The sequence below is a fragment of the Chiloscyllium punctatum genome, chromosome 3 (assembly GCF_047496795.1).
Source record: "Chiloscyllium punctatum isolate Juve2018m chromosome 3, sChiPun1.3, whole genome shotgun sequence".
NCBI lineage: Eukaryota > Metazoa > Chordata > Chondrichthyes > Orectolobiformes > Hemiscylliidae > Chiloscyllium > Chiloscyllium punctatum.
In genome coordinates this window covers 44,881,854-44,889,985 of record NC_092741.1, presented here as the reverse complement: position 1 = coordinate 44,889,985, position 8,132 = coordinate 44,881,854, and the positions used below count along the sequence as shown (strand labels likewise).

General features: G+C 44.7%; 1 long non-coding RNA gene across 2 annotated transcripts in view; it reads left to right on the top strand.

Moving 5' to 3' along the window:
- The first annotated feature begins 2,231 nt into the window (after window positions 1-2,231).
- The window catches only part of LOC140454602 (uncharacterized), a 44,088-nt gene continuing 38,187 nt past the window's right edge, over window positions 2,232-8,132 (top strand). Inside the window, exon 1 of one of the 2 annotated variants that reach the window (XR_011952720.1) lies at window positions 2,232-2,344. This is a non-coding gene — a long non-coding RNA (uncharacterized lncRNA). Of the gene's footprint in view, window positions 2,345-2,394; window positions 2,606-8,132 lie in introns of those variants that run through there. The other variant, XR_011952719.1, reaches the window with a different exon arrangement.

Sequence of the window (8,132 nt, the reverse complement as noted above, 5' to 3'; positions counted from 1 at the left end):
GGAAGGGAAACTCTGGAGAAGAGATGGGAAACACCAAAGGAAATCAAAACCAAGGGAGAATGAGAGGAGGAAAGGAATGAGGGAGAGAAGGATGGGGGAAAGGGAGAGAAAGGTAGGGTGATCACCGTAGGACCACGATAGAAGATCAGAATTAGGCCGTTCAGCCCATCGAGTGTGCTCCCCCACTTGATCATGGCTGATATGCTTCTCAACTGCATTCTTCTGTTTTCTTCCTGTAACCCGTGATCCCCTCACTCACCAAGAATCAATCGGTCTCTGCTTTAAATACATCCAATGACTTGGCCTCCACAGCCCTGTGGGCTAATAAATTCAACAGATTAACCAGCCTCTGGCTGAAGAAATGCTTCCTCATCTCGGTTCTGAAGAGTCACCCCTTCACAAGGCTGTGCCCTTAGATCCCAGTCCCTCTGATTAGTAGAAACATCTCCATGTCTGCGCTCTCCAGGTCTCTCAGTATCTTAAAGTTTCCATCAGTTTCCCTGCCATCCCCAAGCCCCATCCTTTAGGTAGCATGGTGGCTTGATGGTTAGCACTGCTGCCTCACAATGCGGGTTCAATTCCAGCCTGAGGCAACTGGAGTTTGCACATTCTCCCCATGTCTGCATGGGTTTCCTCCCACAGTCCAAAGATGTGCAGGTTAGGTGAATTGACCATGCTAAATTGCCCATTGTGTTTAAGGATGTGTAGATTAGGTGCATTAGTCAGGGGAAATGTAGATTAATAGGGTAGGGGACTGAGTCTGGGTGGGATACTCTTTGGAGGATCAGTGTGGACTTGTTGGGCCAAGTGGCCTGTTTCCACACTGTAGGGATTATATGATTTATCCTTCTAAACTCCAAGCCAGAGTCCTCAACCACTCCTCATATGACAAACCCTTAGTCCTGGGATCATTCTGGGCTCAGTCTAATGCCAGCACATTCTTCCTGAGATATGGGACCAAACATTGCTCACAGTATTCTAAAAGTATTCTAAAAGAGCCTGATACAGAATCTCAGCAGTACATCTGTTGTACTTTAGCTCTTTTGAAATGAATGCTAACATTACACTTGCCTTCTTAACTGCCAACTGAACTGTAGCCTAACCTTAAGAGAATCCTGAACTGAACTATGACTCCCAAGACCCTTTGTGCTTCAGATTTCTGTAGCCTTTCCTCATTTAGAAAATAGTCTGTCTCTATTCTTCCTCCCAGAATGTATAACCTCACACTTCCCACACAGTGTTCCATCTGCCACTTTGCCTACTATCCTTACCTGTCCAAGTTCTCTACAGCTTTCCTGCTTCCTTAACACTTCGTGTCCCTCCATCTTTGTGTCATCTGCAAACTTAGCAACAATGCCCATATTTTGTCATTCTGATCATTAAAGTATAGCATGAATAATTGTCCCAACACTGATCGTTGAGGAACCCCATTTGTCTCTGGCTGCCATCCTGAAAAAAAAAGCCTTTATCTCCACACTCTCCAGCCTCGGTTGACTGTCTGTGTGGAGTTTCCACATTCTCCCCGTGTCAGCATGAGTTTCCTCTGGGTGCTCCAGTTTCCACCCACAGTCCAAAGACATGCAGTCCAAAGACATGGTGGATTGGCCATGCTAAATTGCCCATAAAATGCAGGGTTACATGGGTAGGGGAGTGGACTGGGAGGGATGTTCTTCAGAGGGTTGGTGTGGACTCATGTGAAATGGCCTGGTTCCACACTGGGATTCTGCCAATCAGACAGGCAAAAAAGTGAAAACTGCAGATGCTGGAAATCAGAGTCTAGATTAGAGTGGTGCTGGAAAAGCACAGCTGGTCAGGCAGCATCTGAGGAGCAGGAAAATCGATGTTTTGGGCAAAAGCCCTTCATCAGTACTCTAATCTAGATTCTGCATCAGCCAATCTTCTTGCCATGTCAGTACATGTCCCGAACAAGTACTTATTAAGTATCGTCCTGTATGGAACCTTCTCAAAGGCCTTCTGGAAATCCAAATAGATCACATCCACTGTCTCTCCTCTGTCTAACTCCCTCCTTATCTAATAGGGAAGAGGAGGGTCGGGGTGGGGGAGAGAAGGGTTCCGGAGAAAAAGGAATGGGGGCAAAAGGACAACGGGTGAGCACTGAGGGTGAGCAGTGGGGGAGAGGAGGGGAGTGGGGAACAGAAAGGGAGTAGGGATTTGAGCTGGGGGGGGGGGGGGGGGAGTGGTGGTGGAGGAATGGAGGAAGAAGTGAGCACTATGGACTTAGCCGCACGCCTTGGCTGGAATCATTAGTTTATATTTTCGCTCTTCGGCGTCAAAAAAAAGCGTGAGGCTGTTGAAAACCGAAGGAAGCCAGCTTTGCAACTGGGTAAGAACAGTGCAGATTGGGTACTGCCGCAACGGCAGTGTAACTGAGTGTGTTGGAGCACAGTGACTGTTCCTAGCCTCTCGGCTCAGTTCAGCTGTCACTTTGACCCGAGGGCCTCCTTCCTGTTTTATATATATATAGTTAAAAAAAATAAAGACGGGGGATGAGAGAGGAGACAGCGTTGACGAGAGGGGAGAAAGCAAACGGCGGAGAGGTCTGTGATTGGTTTGATCTGCAAGTGAAATATCCAAGAGAAGGGAGGTGAGGATAAACTGGGTGAAACTTTAGCGGAGCCAATTAGTATTTATAACATTCGGAGTGTAAATGTGGAGCGAGCAATGTTCTTGGTTGAGAGCACGGAGGGGGAAATGTTACAGGAGGAGGCGGTGACCGTGGCGGACACACTTACGAGTCCCCTTTCACTCAGAGCTGGGTAAACCTCCTGGAGTGTGAACAAAGACAGTACTATATATCCTGGATCCATCTCGGGATCCACACTCTGTGCTCATTTGCTCAAGCATCCAGTAAAGGCTGGCCAGCTACTCTAGGAGATTTTTTTTAATTTTTAAAATCCTGAGTGGTCACTCCCTCGTTAAATGTAGCAGCAACGATGAAACAAAATACTTTAGAACAAAAGGTTTCTCGGGTTAATCCCCCAGTCTGTATGCTGGGAAACTGCACAGAACATATCCAACACCTCTCAATGTTTAGGGGTGGACTCTGAAATGGTTCCTGAAGGGACAGGATTTATCTCAGCTTTGTTGTCTTCTGTGAGGTAAATTGCCCCTTGCTTTGCACCATTTCGCTCTGTCAATGGGCACTTTGGTGAGGAACCAGGGAGGCAGATGTCCCTCGAAATGTAACGCCGCCAAGTTGCAGGGGGCGCTGGTTACTGAGGAGATGGGAGAACCTTAAAAGCCTGACCCCATTTCAAAACACTCCAGTCACAAGAAATTTATGAGAAGAAACATTTTGCACCCCATTTGTATAACCGAACAGTTTTAGTTGAAACTTTGCTCGCCGAGCACATAGCTCCTATCAGCTGCATTGTCATATAAATAAGGTTGGAGATGGAAATAAAGTCTTGCTTTCCCAAGTGCAAAATTAACTTCTGTGATGGCTGACCTCAAACTTCCCTTGAATCAAAATACAGATGCAATCTTCATCGGTGGTCATGTTTTCTACCCACTCCCCCCAAAAACCTTAACTGATATCACCAAAATATCTACAATATTCTGAAATTCAACACTAGCATCTGCACAGATGTTTGAAAAAACATGAGTGTGTAAAGGTCATTGTGGTCTATTTAACTAGTTTCAATGCAGCCAATACTGCAGTAATAATTTAAACAACTAGCACGGCTTCTCTAGAAGACTTGATCACAAACATGGCTGGATTAGTGGTGCTGGAAGAGCACAGCAGTTCAGGCAGCATCCAACCAGCAGCGAAATCGACGTTTCGCTGCTCGTTGGATGCTGCCTGAACTGCTGTGCTCTTCCAGCACCACTAATCCAGTATTTGGTTTCCAGCATCTGCAGTTATTGTTTTTACCCCGTTGATCACAAACATTCCAATGCCAAATCAATGTCAACTACAATGAACCATTAGAATAATTATTTTGTTCTAGATCTTAGATAGTTGAGTTTAAATCACTGCACCAATGACAGTCTGATGCTTTTGTCAATGTAAAATTGGTCGATCTGATGTGACGTCTCCACTGTGATGTATTCTTTGGCAGTGACGTAGCCTCATGGTACCTATTATCTAGGCTCATTTACAACTTTAAAAAAGGCAATGTATGGAGGATGTCTATTGCTTGTACAACTGTAGTCAAACACCTTTAGAAAACACTAGACTGGAAAACGAAGGAGAATGTCCTCCCTTGAAATTATTAATAAAATACCATTTTTGGAATATTGTGTGCAATTCTGGTCTACTTCCTTGAGGAAGAATGTTGTGAAACTTGAAAAGATTTACGACAATGTTGCCTGGGTTGGAGGCTCAATAGGATGGGGCTGTTTTCCTTGGAGAATCGGAGGCTGAGGGGTGATCTTACAGAGGTTTATAAAATGTTGAAGGGCATGGACAGGATAAATAGACAAGGTCTTTTCCCTGGGTTGGGGGAGTCCAGAACTAGAAGGCATAGTTTTAGAGTGAGAGGGGAAAGAGTTAAAAGAGACCTAAGGGGCAACTTTTTCATGCAGAGGGTGGTGCAGGTATGGAATGAGCTGCCAGAGGAAGTGATGGAGGCTGGTACAATTACAACGTTTAAAAGGCATCCGGATGGGTATATGAATGAGAAGGGTTTGGAGGGATATGGGCCAGGTGCTGGCAAATGGGACTAGATTACGTTAGGACATCTGTTTGGCATGGCCGAGTTGAATTGAAGGGTCTGTTTCTGTGCTTTACATCTCCACGACACTATACCTCTTATATTTCTTACACCAGGCATCCTTCTGGCTGAATACTGTCAACTCACGAGACTATAAGACATAGGAGCATACAGTCATAGAGTTATATGCCTCTTTCACCACCCTGTCTACCTGCAACTCCACCTTCAAGGAACTATGCACCTGCACCCCTAAGTTTCTTTATTCAGCAACATTCCCCAGGGTCCTACCATTAACTATATAGGTCCTGCCCTGATTTGTCCTCACAAAATGCAACACTTCACACTTATCCAAATTAAACTCCAACTACCACTCATTGGCCCATTACCCTATCTGATCAAGTCCTCTTGTACCCTAAGATAACCTTCTTCACTGTGCATTACATCACCAATTTCGGTGTCATCTGCAAATTTATTCATCCTAATAGTCAGAGGGAAATTGAAAAACAAACTTGTAAGGAGATCTCAGCTATCTGTAAGAATAGTAGAGTTGTTATGGTCGGGGATGTTAACTTTCCAAACATCCACTGGGACTGCCATAGTGTTAAAGGTTTAGATGGAGAGGAATTTCTTAAGTGTGTACAAGACAATTTTCTGATTCAGTATGTGGATGTACCTACTAGAGAAGGGGCAAAATTTGACCTACTGTTGGGAAATAAGGCAGGGCAGGTGACTGAGGTGTCAGTGGGGGAGCACTTTGGGGCCAGCGACCATAATTCTATTTGTTTTAAAATAGGGATGGAAAAGGATAGACCAGATCTAAAGGTTGAAGTTCTAAATTGGAGAAAGGCCAATTTTGACGGTATTAGGCAAGAATGTTCGAAAGCTGATTGGAGGCAGATGTTCGCAGGTAAAGGATGGCTGGAAAATGGGAAGCCTTCAGAAATGAGATAACAAGAATCCAGAGAAAGTATATTCCTGTCAGGGTGAAAGGGAAGGCTGGTAGATATAGGGAATGCTGGATGACTAAAGAAATTGAGGGTTTGGTTAAGAAAAAGAAGGAAGCATATAGACATGATAGATTGAGTGAACCCTTAGAAGAGTATAAAGGAAGTAGAAGTATACTTAAGAGGGAAATCAGGAGTGCAAAAAGGGGACATGTGATAGCTTTGGATTGAATTAAGGAGAATCCAAATAGTTTTTACAAATATATTAAGGACAAAAGGGTAACTAGGGAGACAATAGGGCCCCTCAAAAATCAGCAAGGCGGCCTTTGTGTGGAGCCACAGAAAATGGGGGAGATATGAAATGAATATTTTGCATCAGTATTTACTGTGGAAAAGAATATGGAAGATATAGACTGTAGGGAAATAGATGGTGACATCTTGCAAAATGTCCAGATTACAGAGGAGGAAGTGCTGGATGTCTTGAAACGGTTAAAGGTGGATAAATCCCCAGGACCTGATCAGGTGTACCCAAGAGCTCTGTGGGAAGCTGGAGAAGTGATTGCTGGGCCTCTTGCTGAGATATTTGTATCATCGATAGTCACAGGTGAGGTGCCAGAAGACTGGAGGTTGGCAATCGTGGTGCCACTGTATAAGAAGGGCGGTAAAGACAAGCCAGGGAACTATAGACCGGTGAGCCTGACCTCAGTGGTGGGCAAGTTGTTGGAGGGAATCCTGAGGGACAGGATGTACATGTATTTGGAAAGGCAAGGACTGATTAGGGATAGTCAACATGGCTTTGTGCGTGGGAAATCATGTCTCACAAACTTGATAGAGTTTTTTGAAGAAGTAACAAAGAGGATTGATGAGTGCAGAGCAGTAGATGTGATCTATATGGACTTCAGTAAGGCGTTCGACAAGGTTCCCCATGGGAGACTGATTAGCAAGGTTAGACGTCATGGAATACAGGGAGAACTAGCATTTGGATACAGAACTGGCTCAAAGGTAGTGAGTTGTTTTTCAGACTGGAGGCCTGTGATCAGTGGAGTGCCACAAGGATTGGTGCTGGGTCCTCTACTTCTTGTCATTTACATAAATGATTTGGATGCGAGCATAAGAGGTACAGTTAGTAAGTTTGCAGATGACACCAAAATTGGAGGTGTAGTGGACAACGAAGAGGGTTACCTCAGATTACAATCGGATCTTGACCAGATGGGCCAATGGGCTGAGAAATGGCAGATGGAGTTTAATTCAGATAAATCTGAGGTGCTCCATTTTGGGAAAGCAAATCTTAGCAGGACTTATACACTTAATGGTAAGGTCCTCGGGAGTGTTGCTGAACAAAGAGACCTTGGAGTGCAGGGTCATAGCTCCTTGAAAGTGGAGTTGCAGGTAGATAGGATAGTGAAGAAGGTGTTTGGTATGCTTTCCTTTATTGGTCAGAGTATTGAGTACAGGAGTTGGGAGGTCATGTTGCGGCTGTACAGGACATTGGTTAGGCCACTGTTGGAATATTACGGCAAATCTGGTCTTCCTATCGGAAAGATGTTGTGAAACTGGAAAAGGTTCAGAAAAGATTTACAAGGATGTTGAAAAGATTTACAGGGTTGGAGGATTTGAGCTATAGGGAGAGGCTGAACAGGCTGGGGCTGTTTTCCCTGGAGTGTCGGAGGCTGAGGGATGACCTTATAGAGGTTACAAAATTATGAGGGGCATGGATAGGGTAAATAGACAAAGTCTTTTCCCTAGGGTCTGGGAGTCCAGAACTAGAGGGCATAGGTTTAGGGCGAGAGGGAAAAGATATAAAAGAGACCTAAGGGGCAACATTTTCACGCAGAGGGTGATACGTGTATGGAATGAGCTGCCAGAGGAAGTGTTGGAGGCTGGTACAATTGCAACATTTAAGAGGCATTTGGATGGGTATATGAATAGGAAGGGTTTGGAGGGATATGGGCCGGGTGCTTGCAGGTGGGACTAGATTGGGTTGGGATATCTGGTCGGCATGGATGAGTTGGGCTGAAGGGTCTGTTTCCATGCTGTACATCTCTATGACTCTATGTTCTCATCCAAATCATTTAAATAAATTAGCAGTTGTAGGATATTCAGCCAATCAAATCAGCTCCGCAATTCAGTGTGAGTATGTGATCTGATAATCCTCAACTCCACTTTTTGCCTTTTCCCTATAGCCAGTAATTCTCTTACTGATAAGAAAGTTTTCTTTCTCAGCCTTGAATGTACTTAATAATCCAGCCTCATCAGCCTGTGGGGTAGAGAATGCATGGATTCAGTAGCTTTTGAAAGGAAATAAAGTCCTTACCTCTGTCTTAAATGTGTGGCACCGCCACCCCCCACAAAACACACACACACACACACACACACACACACACACACACAGAGTGAGGTTATGCCCTCTGGTGTGTTAATGGACCACGCCAGACCCCCTCAAAACATTTCAGGAAAGTAGTCTGGACCCTAACTTGCCTCTTGTTTTAAGCAATTGGAGCACAGCTATTCT